Here is an 18,896-nt window from a genome sequence, read left to right as displayed (position 1 = left end):
CCAGACGTCCACGAGGTCTGCCCCCTCCAGGGCAGCTTGCAGCTTGCGAGCGGAGGGCAGGTGGGGCTCAGGCCCTGTGCGGTCAAGGCGCGGGGCAGTGGTGCAGTTGAAATCGCCCCCGAGGAGGAGCAGGTCATCATCCTCGCTAGCGTCGCGCAGGAGGGCAGCCAAGGTCTTGAAGAAAGCGACCCTCTGCTGGCCATCGGAGGGCGCGTAGACATTGACGAGCAGCAGGCGGTGTTGTGAGAGGGTGACACGGACGGTCAGCAGGCGGCCAGGGGACGACCTCCGGCGGCACCGCCGCGTCAAGCTGCAGCTGCGGCGGTAAGAGTGTTGCAATCCCAGCGCTGAGGTTGGTGCCATGGCTCAGGAACTACTGTCCTCGCCAGGCAGCCCGCCAGGCTGCCTGGTTGAACCTGTCAGAGTGGGTCTCTTGTAGGAAGGCGACGGCCAGCCTCTTCTGTCGCAGGAGCTCCAGGACAGCCTCGCACTTCACCGAGTCTGTACAGCCGTTGATGTTGAAGGTGCCAAAGGTTGTGGCTGCCATGGGTGTGGGTGTGGGAGAGGAAAAGCAAACCAAAGTGCGGGTGGAAGAGCGAGCACCCAAGAGCAGAGCAAGGCAATACAGACAGGTCAGGGAAGGCCTACCGTGCCCTACTCTAGTCGAGGGACCCGCCCAGGCCCCACTCCACTCTCACCCTCTGGGCAAGCTTGTCCAAACAGTAGGCCATCTGGTGTGTGCCCTGATCCTGCTGCATGAGCTTGGCTGCCTCCCTGGCAGCCTTGACAAACACTTTGGGGTCTGCACACCACTGAGTGATGCGCCCCACTACATTCTTCTGCCCCTTAGTTAGGTTCAGCAAGGACAGGAGTCCCCCATAGGACGGACCCAGGGGGGCTCCGCCAGCTTGGGGTGGATGTTGCCTACGGAAGAGCGGCGAGGCTGCACCCCCCCGTGGGAGCTCGCCTGCAACTGCAGCATCGACACCCTCGATGTCCAGGCACATCAGCCGCCTCTTGTCGTCCGAGTCAAGGACCGGCTCTGCGAGGACATTCCCTGTCTTCTTGGGGGGGGAGGGGCCATCCTGCTCACGACGTCTCTTGCGAGACTCAGAGAGCTGGATCTCCATCTCGCTAACTTCCCCATCTGATCCGCTAGGCTGGGGCGTGACCAAAGGGACAGCAGGCTCTCCCGCCACCCCCGGGGCCAGGCCACTGGAAGAGAGACATTCCCCACTATCCCTGCTGCCACCCGACTCCGGAGGCTGGGGGACAGGTGAGGGGAGAGGGACCCCTGAAGGCCCCTCCCCCCCGCCCGCTAAGTCTACCCCGTCGATGGCTACATCCAACGGGGTGGGTGGTGTGGCAGCCGGAGTGGGGTCCGGCTTTGTAGTGGGGGGGCCCTCGGCGCTGGCTGAGGAGGGGTCTGTCAGGGATGGCACATCCTGAGAGGCCCCCCTCATCTCCCTGTGTCGGGTGGTTGGGAGGAGGCCCGAGCCCCATCATCTGATGAGGCTCCAGCGCCGCAGTCCCCGGCCACCCCAGCCACTTCGGCCAGGGCAGGCAGGGGGCAAGGGGAAGCATCCGCCCCTCCATCCGGTGGGGCTGCCGCACTGAGGGCAGGGGGCGCCACAGACGGGGGAGGGGGTGGTGGGGCCATGGTAGTAGCACCAGCCCCTCGGCTGGACGATGGCTTCCCACTGGAGACCCCGGTCCCCTGAGATGGAATGGGGGTGGAAGGAGGTCGGGAGGAAGAGCTCCCAGCCTCCCTGGGCCTGCCGCGTGCCCCAGAGGTCGACGCGCCGTCTCTCGGCGCTGCCGCAGGTGGCGATGGTCCGGCCGCCTTGCCCTGAGGGCACTGCGCAGCCAGGTGGGAGGAGCCCCCGCACTTGAAGCAGGTGGTCTCTCCCACAGACAGATAGATAATAAACCTCCGCCCCTCGAGCATGTGGCTCGGGGAGCAAGGCAGCGACTGGGGGCCCTCCTTGAGGAGCATGAAGACCTGCCTCCGAAAGGACAGGACGTGCTTGCCCTGAGGGTTCTTGTTTCCCATCAGCAGGCGGCAAAAAGGACTCGCAGGAACCCCATAGGCCTCGAGTCCCCTGGCCAGCTCCCGATCGGAAACGTGCGGTGGGACGTTGGAAATCACCACCCTCACTGCCTGAGTCTCTAGGGGCGTGACAGGGTAGTGGATGCCCGCAATGTCCAGGCCCTCCGCACACACCCTGTCAACCAAGGCGGGCTTGCTCAAATAGATCATCGGAACCGTGTTCACGCGCCCCGCGTAGCGGATGGTACGCCATCCCAGGAGGGCGGCCAGAGCCTCCACGCAAGCCTCGAGCCCCACATGGAGAGGGGCATGAACCCTCAGGCCATGAGACAGTGGGAGGTCCCGAGAGACATCCTCATGCCAGCTGCCAGGTGTAGGAGCCGCCATTCCTTGCCAGGACAGGGTTAAACTGCGAAGCGCAGCAAAAAAAAAAATCCTCAGGCTGACACGGGGGACTGGGACTGGGAGGGGGCTGAAAACGGCCCAAAATCGGCCTGAGGGGGGGCAGAGCAACCCTGCAGGGGCTCAGGGCAAGCCCCAAGGCAGGGGCAGATGGCAGGGACCAAGGAAAGGGGCCCTGGGGGAGGGAGGCAGCAGAAATCAAAGGGACAACTCAGGCGGGGGGGGAGGGGCAGAGGCAAACGAGGCTGCCAGAGCCCAGGGGAAAAAGGCTCAGAAAGTGGGGGGCAGGGAGGGGGTCCCCAGGGACAGGGTGGGGACAGGCAAGGGTTTTTTTGGGGGGGGGACAGGAAAAGGGGGGCAGGGAGTGCGAGGCAACGAGGTGAAAGCACCTGAGCTGGAGGAGCTTAGAAGGGCTTCAGCTGTCGGCGGCCATCTTGAAAGAAAGAAAGAAAGACTTTTTGACTTTTAAGAGACCTTTATTCCCCAGAGGGTGATAACTCGGAGCCAGTAAAGAGCATGTACAAGGACGCCCGAAGCTCTGGGCCTCATGGACAAGGCCTGGGCTCATGGCCTGCAAGGCCTGCCCGTACACTCTAGACTAAAAAAAACACAAACCACAATGAACAAAAGGACTATTTACATATTTACAGTTACAGACACCCATGAGGGCCTCAGTGCATCAGGGGTCGGCCTGCATGAAACAAAGTCCGAGGTCTTGGACAGCTGGACGCATCTCTGCACATTGAGCAGCCAGTGGTGTTACAGGGCAAGGAGCAGGCATCCCACCTCGACTCGGCACAGTGCCCCCTCGAGGGCCCAGCATTCCTCAAAGGTGGGCACCATCCACCAGAGGACAGCATGCTCGAACACGAGCGAGAGGTGGGCCCGCACTAGCAGGTGTAAGAGCTGCAGGGCGTCGACCATCCTGGTGCCGGTGAGCCAGTTTTGTCGGCTCTTCAGGGTGGCCATCTTGGCCTGGCCCAGCAAGAAGTTGGCCAGGCTGACCGCAGCCCGGTCAGCCGCCCGGTACGGGAAGGAGTGGATGTAGACGTCCTCCGAGAAGTCCCATCCAAGTGCCCGAAGCAGCGCTCCCAGGGTGGCAAAGAGCAGCTGCAGCTGGGGACTCATAGATTCATAGATTCATAGATGTTAGGGTCGGGAGGGACCTCAATAGATCATCGAGTTGACCCCCTGCATAAGCAGGAAAGAGTGCTGGGTCTAGATGACCCCAGCTAGATACTCATCTAACCTCCTCTTGAAGACCCCCAGGGTAGGGGACAGCACCACCTCCCTTGGGAGCCCGTTCCAGACCTTGGCCACTTGAACTGTGAAGAAGTTCTTCCTAATGTCCAATCTAAATCTGCTCTCTGCTAGCTTGTGACCCCCGGGGGCGCCATAGTGAATAAATACTCACCAATTCCCTTCTGTGCCCCCGTGATGAACTTATAGGCAGCCACAAGGTCTCCTCTCAACCTTCTCTTGCGGAGGCTGAAAAGGTCCAGTTTCTCTAGTCTCTCCTTGTAGGGCTTGGTCTGCAGGACCTTGACCATATGAGTTGCCCTTCTCTGGACCCTCTCCAGGTTATCCTCATCCTTTTTGAAGTGTGGCGCCCAGAATTGCACGCAGTACTCCAACTGCGGTCTGACCAGCGCCCTATAGAGGGGAAGTATCACCTCCTTGGACCTATTCGTCATGCATCTGCTGATGCACGATGAAGTGCCATTGTCTTTTCTGATGGCTTCGTCACACTGCCGGCTCATGTTCATCTTGGAGTCCACTAGGACTCCAAGATCCCTTTCCACCTCTGTGCCACCCAGCAGGTCATTCCCTAGGCTGTAGGTGTGCTGGACATTTTTCCTCCCTAGGTGCAGCACTTTGCATTTCTCCTTGTTGAACTGCATCCTGTTGTTTTCTGCCCACTTGTCCAACCTATCCAGGTCTGCCTGCAGCTGTTCCCTGCCCTCCGGCGTGTCCACTTCTCCCCATAGCTTTGTGTCATCTGCAAACTTGGACAGAGTACATTTGACTCCGTCGTCCAAGTTGCTGATGAAGACATTAAAGAGTATCGGTCCAAGGACCGAGCCCTGCGGGACCCCACTGCCCACACCCTTCCAGGTCGAGACCGACCCATCCACCACGACTCTTTCGGTGTGACCCTCTAGCCAATTCGCCACCCACCGGACTGTGCAGTCATCCACGTCACAGCCTCTTAACTTGTTCACCAGTATGGGGTGGGATACCGTATCGAAGGCCTTCCTGAAGTCTAAGTATACGACATCCACCCCTCTTCCTGTGTCCAGGCGTTTCGTAACCTGGTCATAGAAAGAGACTAGATTGGTCAGGCATGATCTGCCCGCCACAAACCCGTGCTGGTTTCCCCTCAGCATAATCTGCCCTGCCGGGCTCTCACAAATGTGAGCCTTAATAATTTTTTCAAAGACTTTACCAAGAATGGAGGTGAGACTGACTGGCCTATAGTTGCCCGGGTCCTCCTTCCTCCCCTTCTTGAAAATGGGGACCACGTTAGCCCTTTTCCAGTCCTCCGGGACTTGGCCCGTGCGCCACGAGCGTTCGAATATTCCTGCCAGTGGCTCTGCAATGATGTCGGCCAGTGCCTTCAGCACCCTCGGATGGAGCCCATCCGGGACTGCCAATTTAAAGGCATCCAGTTCTTCCAAATGACTCTGCACCACCTCAGGATCTACTTATGGAAGTCTGGTGCCTTGCTGCTGCCTCTCTACAACCCCAGTGAGAGACTTGTCGTGCCCCTCACTTAGGAACACTGAGGCAAAGAACTCGTTGAGGAGTTCAGCCTTGTCCCCCCTATCTGTCACCAATTGTTTCTGCAGTGGTCTTATTCCTCCCTGGGCCTTCCTTTTACTCCCAATATATCTAAAAAACAATTTCTTGTTGTCTTTTACTTGGGATGCCATCCTCAGCTCCATGGTAGCTTTGGCCCGCCTAACTGCCTCCCTACAAGCACGAGAAGATTAGGTATATTCATCTTTAGTTATCTCACCCTGTTTCCACTTTTTATGTGCTCCCCTTTTGGCCCTTAGGCTGCCCTGGATTTCTCTGGTCAGCCATGGAAGCCTTCTGACCCCTTTCCCTTTTTTGCCTCGCACGGGGATCGTCTTGCTTTGTGCCCGAAGGATCATTTCCTTTAGGCACAGCCACCCTTCTTGGGCTCCCATCCCTTCAAAACTCCTACTCTGCAGTGCTTCCTTGACTAATCGCCTGAGTGCATTGAGATCAGCTTTCCTAAAGTCTAGCACTTTCACCCTACTAGTTACCTTACCCACTCGCCGTCTTATGTTGAATTCTATTATAAGGTGATCACTGTCTCCCAAATGGCTACCGATCTGGAGGTCCCCTATCATGTCATCTCCTGTTGCCAATACCAGATCCAGTATGGCATTCCCCCTAGTGGGACCATGCACCTCCTGTGTCAGGTGGAGGTCCTGTATACAGGTTAGAAACCTGCGTGAGCGATGGGACCTTGCTGTCTGCGTCTCCTAGCAGATGTCCGGGTAGTTTAGGTCCCCCATGAGTACCGCCTCTTTAGCTTTTATGGTCTCCGAGAGTTGCCTCAGGAGCCCCGCATCTATTTCTTCCCCTTGGTGTGGGGGTCTGTAGCAGACCCCTACCACCAAATCCCTTTCTCCTTGCCCCCCTTGTAGCCTAACCCACAATCTTTCTACTTCCTCAACCGCGGATTCTGTCTTGATGAGGGTTGATGTATATTGCTCACTGGCATAAAGTGCAACCCCCCCCCCCTTTCTTCCCCGACCTGTCCTTTCTGTACAATCTATAGCCCTCAATATGTACTGCCCAGTCATGGGATGAATCCCACCAGGTCTCTGTTAGCCCCACTAAGTCATAGGTGTTTAGTGCAAGCAGGAGCGCTAATTCATCCTGCTTGTTCCCCATGCTCCTAGCATTAGTATATAGGCACTTGAGCCCTGCTACTGGTTCCTTTGCTGCCCCCTTGCTTCGAGTCCCAAGGGGCCCATTGTTTCTTACCTTCTTGTTTCTTACCTGTTCTGTAGTGCTGGTCTCCCCATGGCTTTCAGGTTCCCAATGCTCTCTTTCTTCAGGCTGGGCTGTCCTTGTGGGTGCCACATGGTTTGGTGGTCCACAGCTTCCCCTGCCCTCATACTCCCCTCCCTCCGACGAGCCTAGTTTAAAGCCCGCTGGAGGAGATCCGCCAACCTAGTAGAAAACACATGCTTACCTTTGGGGGATAGGTGAAGCCCATCCCAGCTGAGCATGTCCCTCGTCGTGATGTGCGGGTCATTGTCCAGGAAGCCGAAGCCTGCCTCGAGACACCACTGCCGAAGCCGCCAGTTGGTCTCTCTGAAGCAGTTCTCATGCCTTCTTCCTCGTCCGGTCACTGGTAGGATGGAAGAGAAAACCACCTGTGCACCGAACTCCTTCAGCACGCCACCCAGAGCACTGAAGTCTGCCATCAGGTGATCGGGGGTTCTCCTGGCCGCATCATTAGTACCCACATGGACTAGGACCATGGGGTAATAATCGGTGGGCTTGATCCTGGCCTGGATTACCTCCGTCACATCCCAAATCTTTGCTCCAGGGAGGCAGCATAACTCTCTGCCGAGGGGTCCTGGCGACAGATGGGTCCTTCCGTACCTCTCAGGTTGGAGTCGCCTATGACGAGCACTCGTCGCCTCCTCCTCTGGGTCCTTGTGGATCTCTTGTTCTGTTTGGAGTGTGAAGAACGTGGTGTTTCTTCTTGCCCAAGGGTTTCCTCCTCCCCTTCCATCTCCTGCAGGGTCGCCAGGGCCTCGTACCTGTTCACCAGTCGGACTGGAGAAGCTGGTACCGGTTCGCTGTGAGCTGCTCCGGTCCTGGCTGTGACCGTCTGCCACTCTGCTGTGGAGGGCATTCCCCGGGCTGCTTCTTCCTTGGGTGCCTGGGCCTGCAGGGAAGGAAATATCTGTCAATTTCATCCTCCGCCTCCCTGATCCCCCTCAGCCTGCTAACCTCCTCCCGGAGCTCCCTCACCTGCGCCTCCAGAACCCTAAGACGGGCACCTGCTGGACAGGTGTGGGGGCCCTCAATCTCTGCCCCCCCTGGCCCTGCTGGGGATCCCCCAGAGGCCAGGAGGTAGGGGGACATCAGCTCCCCCATGGGCTCAGTCTGGGTGGAGGCCTCAGACCTGCCCCGGGTAGCCTTGCCCCCCTGGGCAGAGGCCCTAGCAGCACTCCTCGTAGACACCATTCTATAAGCTGCTGTTTGTAGGCCTGCGTGGTGTCTACGCCCTACCCCTACAGGAGTCCCACTCCTGGCCCTCCTGGCCCGCCCGCCGGCGCGAACGCCTGCGCAAACGCCAGCGTGATCTTACAGAGCGCGCCTGTATGTGTGCTCTGTTCGCGCCGCGCGGCTTGGGAGCGCGGCTCCCTACCGGCTCAGCTATATGGGACCTGGGGGGCTTCCCCTCCGGATCCGGCTCAGCTGTGCCGGGTCCCTCCGCCCCACTTACCTTCGGGGGATCAGCTGCTGCTGCCCCCGCTGCTGATTCCTCTATTGTTGCTGTTGCCGCCGCCGCCTCCGGTCAGTCAGTTGGTAAAAGGGCACACGTGCGTGTGGGACACACGTGTGCTGCCTCCTCTCCTTCCCGCTGCTGGTTCCCGAGTGCTGGGAACTACGTCACCCCGTGGCTTTAAAGCCCGTGGTTTGAATTACCCGCCCCGCTCCAACGGCCAATCAGGCACCCCTGTCTACCCGGAAGTGCCTGCCGGCAGCTCCGCCCCTACGCTCCCCCGCTGGGGGGATCCGCTGCCACAGGAGCCTGCTCCCCCAAGGGTTAGCCCCGGGGGTGCCCCCTGGCCTGGGGGGGCAGTCCCCTTCCTAGCCCTCCCTGTTTGCGCGCTCTGTTCGCGCCGTGCAGCTCAGGAGCGCGGCTCCCTACCGGCTCAGCTATATGGGATCCAGGGGGCTTCCCCTCCGGATCCGGCTCAGCTGTGCCGGGTCCCTCCGCCCCACTTACCTTCGGGGGATCAGCTGCTGCTGCCCTCGCTGCCGATTCCTCTGTTGTTGCTGCTGCCGCCGCCGCCTCCGGTCAGTCGGTTGGTAAAAGGGCACACGTGCGTGCGGGACACACGTGTGCTGCCTCCTCTCCTTCCCGCTGCTGGTTCCCGAGTGCTGGGAACTACGTCACCCCGCGGCTTTAAAGCCCGCGGTTTGAATTACCCACCCTGCTCCAATGGCCAATCAGGCGCCCCAGTCTACCCGGAAGTGCCTGCCGGCAGCTCCGCCCCTACGCTCCCCCGCTCGGGACAGTCGAGGAAAGTGTGGAAAATGTCCTCAAATCACTAGGACACATAGGACGCTTACACAAGTTGCATGTTTTGCACAAGTGGGCCCCTGAAAATGTTCTACAGCTGTGACATAGCACATGTACATGACTGAAGAGTGCTTTTCAAATGGCCAATTGTGGAAAAAATTAACTCTCGTGAAATCAGCTATTAGCTGAAGGTGCTATAGAACAGAGCACCTTTGGAAACTTGTTAACCCTCAAGCGTTAATTTTATTGCCTTTATGGGGCTGAGCTGGTGCTTGCAGTGAGCACCAGCCCAGCTTCATCCTTGGGTCTGTCAGTGGGGAGAGAAAGGCAGGCAGAGGGAGAGCTGGCAGGCAGGCAGCAGGGGACCCTTTACTGACTCCCTCCAGTAACCCAGCTGGTGTAGCTGGGGGCAGGGATGCACAAGGTAAGGTGGGGGATCCCTTCCCCCATCTCCCACCTTAGTCACTTGACAGTGGCAGCAGCAGATGATGGCTTGGATTTGCCATGTCTGGAGCTGGTGGGGGTAGAATGGAGCCCCCTCACCTTACAGGCCCATCCTGGCTCCCCCTAATACCCTAACTAGGGTAGTGGGGAGGGCATGAGGTGAGTGGCCCCCATTTCACTATGCGCCCCCCCCCCCGGCAAAGTGCAGCCCGCAGTTTCATAGATTGTGAGGCTGGAAGGGACCTTGGGATCATTGATTCCAGCCCCCCTGAACCAGGCAGCAAAGACAACTGGGAGTCAGGTAACCCCAGTAAGGTGGCCTTCCAGTCTCCTCTTGAAGATTTCCAGGGTAGGTGATAGCACCACTATTTTCAAGAAGGGGTGGAAGGGAGGATCTGGGTAACTATAGACCAGTTAGTTTCACCTCTATTCCCAGGAAAATCCTTGAAAAAAATTATTAAGGATCACATTTGTGAGAGTCCAGTTGGGAAAGCAATGCTAAAGGACAACCAGCGCAGATTCATAGCAGGTAGATCCTGCCTGACTAACCTTGTTTGGTTGTTTTTTTTATGACTAGGTCACAAAATGCTGAGATGCAGGAATTGAGGTGGATGTCATCTACTTGGATTTTTAGAAGGCCTCCAATATGGCATCTCACTATATTCACATAGATGAACTGAGTGACTGAAATGTAGATGACTACATATTTAGGTAGGTGGCAAATTGGCTAAGGGGTCACACCCAGGGAGTGGTGTTGGATGGGTCGATATCAACTTGGAAAGATGTGGGCAGTGGAGTCCCACAAGTCTTGGTCCTTGAACCAGTGCTGTTCAGTGTCTTCATCCGTGACTTGGATGAGGTTGTAGAAAGCACTCTGTCCAAATTTGTGGATTATACCAAATTATGTGGTAAAGTTAACACACCAGAGGGTAGGAAACAAATCCAGGCAGATCTGGACAGGTCAGAAAAGTGATTGGAACAGAATAGGGTGCAGTTTAATAAGGATAAATAGAGAAGGGAGAAGGAATCACCAGCACATTTACAGGCTGGGGGAGGACCTTCTCAGCAGTGGAAAGGGATCTTGGAGTCACTTTTGACTCCAAGATGAACATGAGTCATTAATGTGATGAAGTGATCAGTAAAGCCAACCATACTTTATCATGTATGAGGAGGTGCATGACAAATGGGTCTAAGGAGGTGATACTTCCCCTTTATGCAACACTGGTCAGGCCACAGTTGGAGTCCTGCATCCAATTTTGGGTGCAACACTTCAAGAAGGATGTGGGCAACCTTGAGAGGGTCGAGAAGAGGGACATTCATACGTGTCCGGGCCTGTGGGAAAAGTCCCATGAAGAGAGAATGAGGGCCCTGGATCTCTCTTCAGCCTCCACAAGAGAAAGTTGACAGGGGATTTTGTGGCCACTTAGAAATTCATTAAGTGGGGGAAGCAAAAAATAGAGGGTCTGTTTACCAGGGCACCCCTTGTAGTCACTAGGAACAATGGCCACAAACTGACAGAGAACAGATTTAGGCTAGACATCAGGAAGAACTTATTTATGGTAAGGGTTGCCAAAATCTGGAATGGGCTTCTAAGGGAGGTTGTGCTCTCCCCTACCTTGGGGCTGTTTAAGAGGAGGCTAGACTGGCACCTGGATGGGATCATCTGACCCCAGCACTCTTTCCTGCCCAGGTCAGGGTGTCAGACTCAATGATCTACTGAGGTCCCTGCTGACCCTAACTTGTAGGAATCTATGAATAACCTCTGGAGGGAGCCTATTCTACAGTCTGGACCCCCTAGCTGTGAAGACTTTTTTTCCGAATATTGATCCTGAGCCTGCCTTTCGACCGTTACTCCTGGTTTTCCCCTAGGTTGCTCTGGTGAACAGCTGTTCACCAAGCTCTTGATGTACTCCCCTGATGTAGCAGTAAGCCACTATCAAGTATCCTCCCAGCCTTCTCTTTTTCAGGCTGAGTCGTTCAAGGTCCCTCAGCCTTTCTTTGTATGGCTCGCCATGTAAGTCTCTAATCATAAGGGTGGCCCTTCTCTGGACTCTCTCTAGCTTTACCACATCCTTGTTGAAGTTTGGCACCCAGTCCTTTACACAGTACTCCAGCTTCCATCTCACCAATGCTGAGTACAGTAGAAAAATCACTTCCCTAGTTTTGCTGGAGATGTATTGATTGATGCATGACAGGGTATCATTTGCCCTGTTGGGTACAGAGCTGTACTGCCGGCTCATATTCATACTGTGGTCTATTATTACCTCCAGATCCCTTTCATTTGTGGTGCTGGTCAGTTTTGTGTTGACAAACTTGTAGGTGTGTAGGGGTTTTTTTGTCCCCAGGTGGAGCACTTTATGTTTCTCAATGCTGAACTTCACCTGATTCCGATCTGCCCAACTTGCTAGCCTATCTAGGTCCGCCTGTATCTGCAGCCTGTCTTCAAGTGTGGCCATGCTTCCCCATAGCTTGGTGTCATCCACAAACTTGCCCAGTGATCTCTCTACCCCCAGATCAAAATCATTGATAAAGATGTTGAAAAGCACTGGACCAAGCACCGACCCCGGAGGGACATCACTGGCCACTTCTCACCAAGACAACATAGATCCATTCATTAGAACTCTTTGGGTCCTACCCTGCAACCAGCTCCCTACCCACCTAACTGTCTCACAGGTAAGCCCACATTCCTCCAATTTATGCACAAGAGCATCATGGCATATGAGATCAAAGGCCTTTTGGAAATGAAAGTATACAATGTCAACCTCCTCTCCCTTATCCAAGTGGCTAGTTACCTGACCGTAAAAGGAGATGAGGTTAATAAAAAAAGACCTTCCCATGACAAAGCCATGCTGGCTGCCATTCAGAATCCTACCTTCTGCAAGCCTGTCACATATAGACTCCTTGATTAATTTTTTTCCAGGATTTTCCCTGGGATAGAAGTTAGGCTGACTGGCCTATAGTTACCCAGGTCCTCCCTCCACCCTTTCTTGAAGATGGACACAACATTGTCCTTCTTCCAGTCTTCAGGAACCTCTCCACAGCACCATGAGTTTTGGAAAAGTTTCACCAGAGATCCTGCAATTACTTCAGTCAGCTCCTTCTCCACCCTCGGATGAAGTTTCATAGTGCTTAGGATCAGAAGGGGCCTAAACAGATCATCAGGTCCGACTCCCTGCCCTGGGCAGGAATGGGTGCTGTGGTCATATCACCCCAGCCATATATCTGCCCAGCCTCCTCTTGAAGATGCCCAAAGTAGGAGAAAGTACCACCTCACTTGGGAACCCATTCCAGAGCCTGGCAGCCCTAACTGTAAAGTAATGTCTCCTGATGTCCAGCCTGAACCTTCCCTCTAACTATTTGTGGCCTTTATTCCTAGTAACCCTGGGTGGTGCCCGGGGGGACAGGACCTCCCCCAATTCTCACTGTTCCCCCCTGGTGAGTTTGTGAATGGCTACCAGATCCCCTCTCAGCCTTTTCTTGTGGATGCTGAATAGGTTCAGGCCCTTTATCCTCTCCTCATAGGGCCTTCCCTGCTTCCCCTTGAACATGTGAGTGGCCCTTCTCTGGACCCTCTCAATGCTAGCCACATCGCTCTTGAAGTGCAGCACCCAGAACTGGACACAGTAGTCCAACTGTGGCCTGAACAATGCCACATATAGGGGAAGGATCACCTCCCTGGACCTGCTTATGACACATCTGTAGATGCCCAAAAAGGTGCAGTTAGCCTTACTGACCACTTCCTCGCATTGGTGGCTTATGTTCATCCTGGAGTCAGAAATGACTTGAAGATGTCTTTCTGCCACTGTGTTGACAAGAAGGGTGTTTCCCAGCCTATAGGTGTGTTGCTGGTTCCTTCTCCCTAGATGCAGTACCTTACACTTGTCTGCATTGAAGTCCATCCTATTCTCATCCACCCACCTCTGTAACCTGTCTAGATATAGCTGGATTATGTCCCTCCCCTCCAGCATGCCCACCTAGCCCCACAACTTGGTGTCATCAGCAAATGTGGATAGTGTGCATTCTACACTCACATCCAGATTGCTGATAAAGATATTGAACAGTACAGGCCCCAGGACTGAGCCCTGGAGGACTCCACTGTCCACATCCCTCCAGGTTGAAAATGACCTGTCCACCACCACTCTCTGGGTGTGACCATCTAGCCAGTTTGCCACCCATCTCACTGTGTAGGCATCAGTGACCCAGTCACCTACTATTTTTTAAGAAAATGTGGTGGGAAACCATGTCAAAGGCCTTCTTAAAGTCCAGGAAGATGACATCCACCCCAGCACCCTCGTCCAGGGACTTTGTGACCTGATCATAAAAAGAAACCAGGTTAGTCAGGCAAGACCTGCCCTCAATGAGCCCATGTTGGTCACCCCTAAGCACTACCTCCCCTGCTCAGCCCTTGCAGATGTGCTGCAGATATTTTTCTCAAAAGGTCTTCCCAAGGACCAAGGAAAGACTGACTGGCCTATAATTACCAGGGTCCTCCTTTCTCCCCTTTTTGTGAATGGGGACCACATTGGCCCTTTTCCAATCCTATGGTACCTGGCCAGTGCTCCACGAGTGCTCATAGAACCATGCCAGGGGCCCCACTGTGACCCCTGCCAATTTCTTCAGCACCCTTGGGTGAAGAGTATCTGGACCTACTGATTTAAATATGTTCATCCCCTCCAAAAGTTCCTTAAGTAGGTCATCCCTGACTCTAGGCATGGCGGTGCCTCCCCTAGGTCCATCCACAATTCTAGTGAAGGAAATGTCCTGGTCCCTATTCAGGAATATGGAGGCAAAGAATTCATTAAAGAGGTCAGCTTTTTCATTTCCTGCAATCACCAGATTGCCAAGCATATCCTGTAGGGGCCCCACATTACCCAGTGCCTTCTTACTTCCTATGTATTTGAAAAAAAGACTTTTTATTATCCTTAATTCTGGTCGCTAGCCCTAGCTCTATGTCAACCTTGGCCTTCCTAACAGCCTCCCTGCTGTCCCAAGCAACAGAAGTGTAATCCTCTTTGGTGATAGTCCCTTACTCCCACTGTTTGTATGCCTCCTTTTTTCCCCTCAGGCATCCTCGGAAGTGTTTGCTGAGCCATGGGGACTTCTTAGCACTCCTGCCTCCTTTGGTGCACATTGGGACTGACTCCCTTTGAGCTCAAAAAATTGTCTCCTTGAACAACCACCCTTCTTGGACTCCCATTTCATTGAAGCCGAGACCCCAATGCCTCTCCTACTAACTTTCTTAGCTTACAGATGTCGGCCTTCCTAAAGTTAAGGACCTCTGCCTTGCTGCTTGTTTTCACCACCCTCCACTGGATAGTAAATTCCAGCAGGTGATGATCTCCGTCGTCGACGTGGTCAAGTACCTGCACACCCCTCACCAGGTCGTTGCCTGTGGCAAGGACCAAGTCCAGCAAGGCATTTCCCAAAATGCCATGTAAAGTTCATCCAGTCATGCTGACTTACATATGTCTAATTTTTTTCAAAAGTTTACATACCAGTTCTATGGTAATAGTAGTAAGGCAGTCATTCCTACCCTCCTCCATCTGTGCCCAACCTGGCATGATTTTGCCCATGGCCCAGTAACAGACTGAAGCAAAGTAGTCATTCAGGAGTTCAGTTTTCTCCTGATTGCCAGTGACCAGCTGTCATGAGTTGTTGACACTGGAGAGTTACTTGCTTGATCCAATAATTGCCTGCTGCTCCCTCCTACTTCCCCTCCCTCCCTCATTGATAGTCTGTGAGCTGGGGGAGAGGAGCACGACTTGGGAGAGGAGCAGTTCAGCAGCTTCCTTGGAGGTGGCCAGAGCACCCCCATGTGTTGGCCAGGGCTGGTGCAGGCAGGCTGGAGCCCCTCCAATCCAACAGGGGAACATCTGTTGGGAGCTCTAACTCATGGAACTTTGTGTAAAGCACCATGAATTAGAGCATGGCCCCTAAATGTCTATAGGCACCCATAGTAGTAGGACCAGGACCAGTAAAACATAGAAAGAGCTTCATGCATCATCAAGGCTGATGCAGGAGACTAGGGAAAAGGGGTTTTCTAAGCAACACCAAAAATAAAGAGAGAGAGTCTTATTTGAACAGAATTACACTTGAAGGATTACAATTACAGTGCATAACCAACAGCAAGTTAATTGTAGTTAACTGCACATCCCTAACTTTGGCCCTGTACTTCTGGACCCAGAAAGTCAACCAACACTTTCACAAAAGCTACAACAACTGAAATGTTTGGTTTTTTTTTTTTAATCCCATGAAACAACATTTATGGGATTTGGGAAGCAGAATCCAGAGTTTGGTAAAAGGCAACACAAAGTCAGTTGCACACACAGAAAATGATATGTGATGATGTTGCAATACTATAAATTGTCCCTTAATACAGAGACATTTTAGTTTCAAAATTATGGACTTATTTCATGTTATTACCCAGCATACGGTGCATTAATCATGACAAAATATCTGTATGAAGAATATGTTACCAGAAGGATATCATAACAAAATGGACAGGACTTCAGCTGTTGTAAATTATCACATTTCTAAGTCAAGTTATGACCCAAGACCTATGGACCTGGAATACTTAGGGGCCTCAACTGTGAGACAGTGCACCTTTCATGCTCCATAGCTACCCACCCTGGAAGCACAAGAGTTCCTGACTAACCATGCTGTCTGCATGTCATGACTGCTTCAGAGTTTCAGATTTCTAATCCCCTGCAGCATGCCAGGTAGGGTAGGAAAGAGGGTTTCTTTTGTAACCAGCCTAAATTTTGTTGGAAGTTAATTAAAACAGCTACATTTCTGGGGGAAAAATAGTTGTGATGAATCAGCATGTTTATGTCAGAAAGCTTTCTGACTTTGATCAGCCACTCTAACATTTACTCAAATGACATTTTTCATATTTTGCAATTCATCATATTTCATGAAGATACCACTATTTGCTAAAACAAGCAATAGAAAATGGTTTAATTCATCTACCAGTCCCTGTTCCTCCAGCTGCTAAACTTTATATCTTGCTACTGAAAATTCTGGGTATTTCATAGGAAAGATAGAAACCAAGTAGAGCTCAGAATCAGGTCAAATACTCCTGCACAGCACAATGTTTCCCTCATTTGCAGAGGGCTTGCAAAGGTCAGTCAGTGATACAACCAGGAATATCAACAGGATTGAAGGGTTTAGAAACTATCTGGAGAAAAAGGTTCTCACATTTTCAGTTAAAGTCCCAGGGGTAATAATGAACTTACAACAGTGGAAAGAAAGCTCTCATACTAACTTGCTTCACAAAACAACAGTAGCTTTTAAAAACATCCTTAGCATTCCAAGCTGACCTCTAAAACTATGATCTGCTTTGCAGCAACAGCACTGGTCATTTTTAGATGAATCATTATTTATTATCAATCCTAAATTTCTATGATTCTGTGATTATAGTACCTGAGTTACAAACACATATTATGAAAGTCATCATCCCAGTCCAACTTCTACAATTCAAAACTGACACACAGTTCAAACAAACAAACAAAAATAGATATCCAGTTCTATGGGTAAAGGCTGAAGAAATTAATTTGCTTGATAAATAGCATGATATATATAACAGAATTCTTGCAGACACTGAAGGTTAAACTATAAAATTATAATTGAGTTTAGCAAACAAACATGTCTGATTTCTGCAGAAATCTGATAAAGTTGTTATATTTCAAAATAACTGTCATTCTAAAGGGTGTATAATTCAAAGGCATTTGTCATTTTGTTTCTTTGTTCTTCTGGAAAAAAAGCCACACCATGGGTGACTGGTGCCTCCTGAGTTTGGGTGGGGGCATCAGATTGCTGACAGGGGAGGGCCCCCCCCAAGAGCCGATCGACAGCACTTCCAGTTTTGCAGCTTACGCTTCCTTGGGGTGCATGGCCAATCTCAGGGGCTGCATGTGCACCCATGTGCACCCCCTATGCATCGTCAATGAGCAAGGCATGGAACATGTGAAGGGAAGGTCAGAGCATGTACATGCCACCCATTGACATCATGGTGCTTGAAGGGCAACCTCCAGCCTAATCCACATCTTAATTATTCAATAACAATGTGTGGCAGGTAAGGCAGGCAGTTTGCCCATAGACAGGTAGTGGGTAGATACTGACATATGGCCTAGGAGTTTGCACCTGTAACACTAATTGACATCCAAAAGCTCTTGCATGATTCATAAATCTGCCCAAGAGATATTGCAAGGAAGATTCACTGTAGTCAACCAAGGCTGCATCATATGCAAACAATAAATCTCTCATAACCAATTCTTTCACCTTTGTTTTCATTTTAAATCTTGTGATGTTGAACAAGCCTCCATCTAGATAAATGTTCAAAGATAAATGCCATCATTGCTCTGCTTGAATGCAAAAAGCAGCAGGAATGAAAACTAGAAGTTAAAAATCTCAGAGGCTAAAATACATCCCTGTTTCATTCCATTGTTGATGTCAAAGGCATTTGATACTTTGTTTTCATATGCTACAGCTGCCTTCATACCTTCATGTAATGAACAAATCATGTTTAGTTTCAGAGGATAGCCCAGTCTCTTCAAAACAGTAAAAAGGCCATGTCTGTTAACTGTATCAAAGGGTTTTATCAGATCAATGAAAGCTATGTACAGTGGGACTCATTTTTTCTCCACACTTCTCTTGCAGTTGCTTGACTAAAAATTTCATATCAATGATGGGGAATCCTGAGCAAAAACCACACTGACTTCCAGGGTAGATTTTTTCACCTAGAGATTTTAACCTAGGGAGCATGATGCAAGTGACATTTTTTTTCCATTGATTTTCAACAGGGAGCTACATCTATAGTTATCACAGTCATTTTTATCCCTTTTGGTTTTGTATTATTATACAAACTGAGCATATTTGAAATCTTGTGGTATGCTTCCTCTCTCCAACAAAGCAGTATAACTTCATGAAGCTTTCAAAACAATTGTTGGCACATTTGTAGATTTCATCAGGCATGCAGTCATTGTGGGATGCCTTGTTCCCAAGAATCAATGTAATGGCTTTCTGCAGATCTTCTAATGTAGACTCTGTGTCCAAAACCATCATAACCTCAAACTGTGGTAATCCTTCAAGCTCTTCATGTTTGATTTTAGTCTCACTGGAGTATAGAATTTCATAGTGTTCAATTCAACACTGGAATTATTTCAATAAAGATACTAGTTATATATAAACATTCACTTTTCTGCTACAACTTTTCAGGCTGAAAGTTATGGGCTTTAATACAATGAACTTCAGTAACAGAAAACTGAATTCCTGCAACTGCTGACACCCATTTTTCAACATGCCCTGCCCACCTGTTCTCATTTACATGTGACAAACCAGGAAATGCAGTAATAAGTTTTTTTTCTGGAGGAGGGTGTCCTTACCTGGATGCTCTTGATAACTCAGTCATTAGCAAGCTTAAGAGTAAATGTGGGGGACAACCCTGGATCTATTTCAACCCTACACCTGTTAGGCATGTGTGAGGAGACAGGGATGGAAGGCTTTGCTCAAAAGCAGGCTCCTTGCCTAGGCTGAGGACAGAGTATAGACACATCTATGGAGCAATGAAGAATGAAGTAAAGCATGTTCAAAACATTCAAATCTCAACTGCTGCACTGTACATTTACTTGGCACTGATGTAAATGACAATTCAAGATGTAGGGCAATGAAGAATCAAGCCCACTGTTTGACTCC

Source organism: Alligator mississippiensis, chromosome 6 (genome assembly GCF_030867095.1).
Source record: "Alligator mississippiensis isolate rAllMis1 chromosome 6, rAllMis1, whole genome shotgun sequence".
In the NCBI taxonomy this organism is placed as follows: domain Eukaryota; kingdom Metazoa; phylum Chordata; order Crocodylia; family Alligatoridae; genus Alligator; species Alligator mississippiensis.
This window is presented reverse-complemented; position numbering follows the sequence as displayed.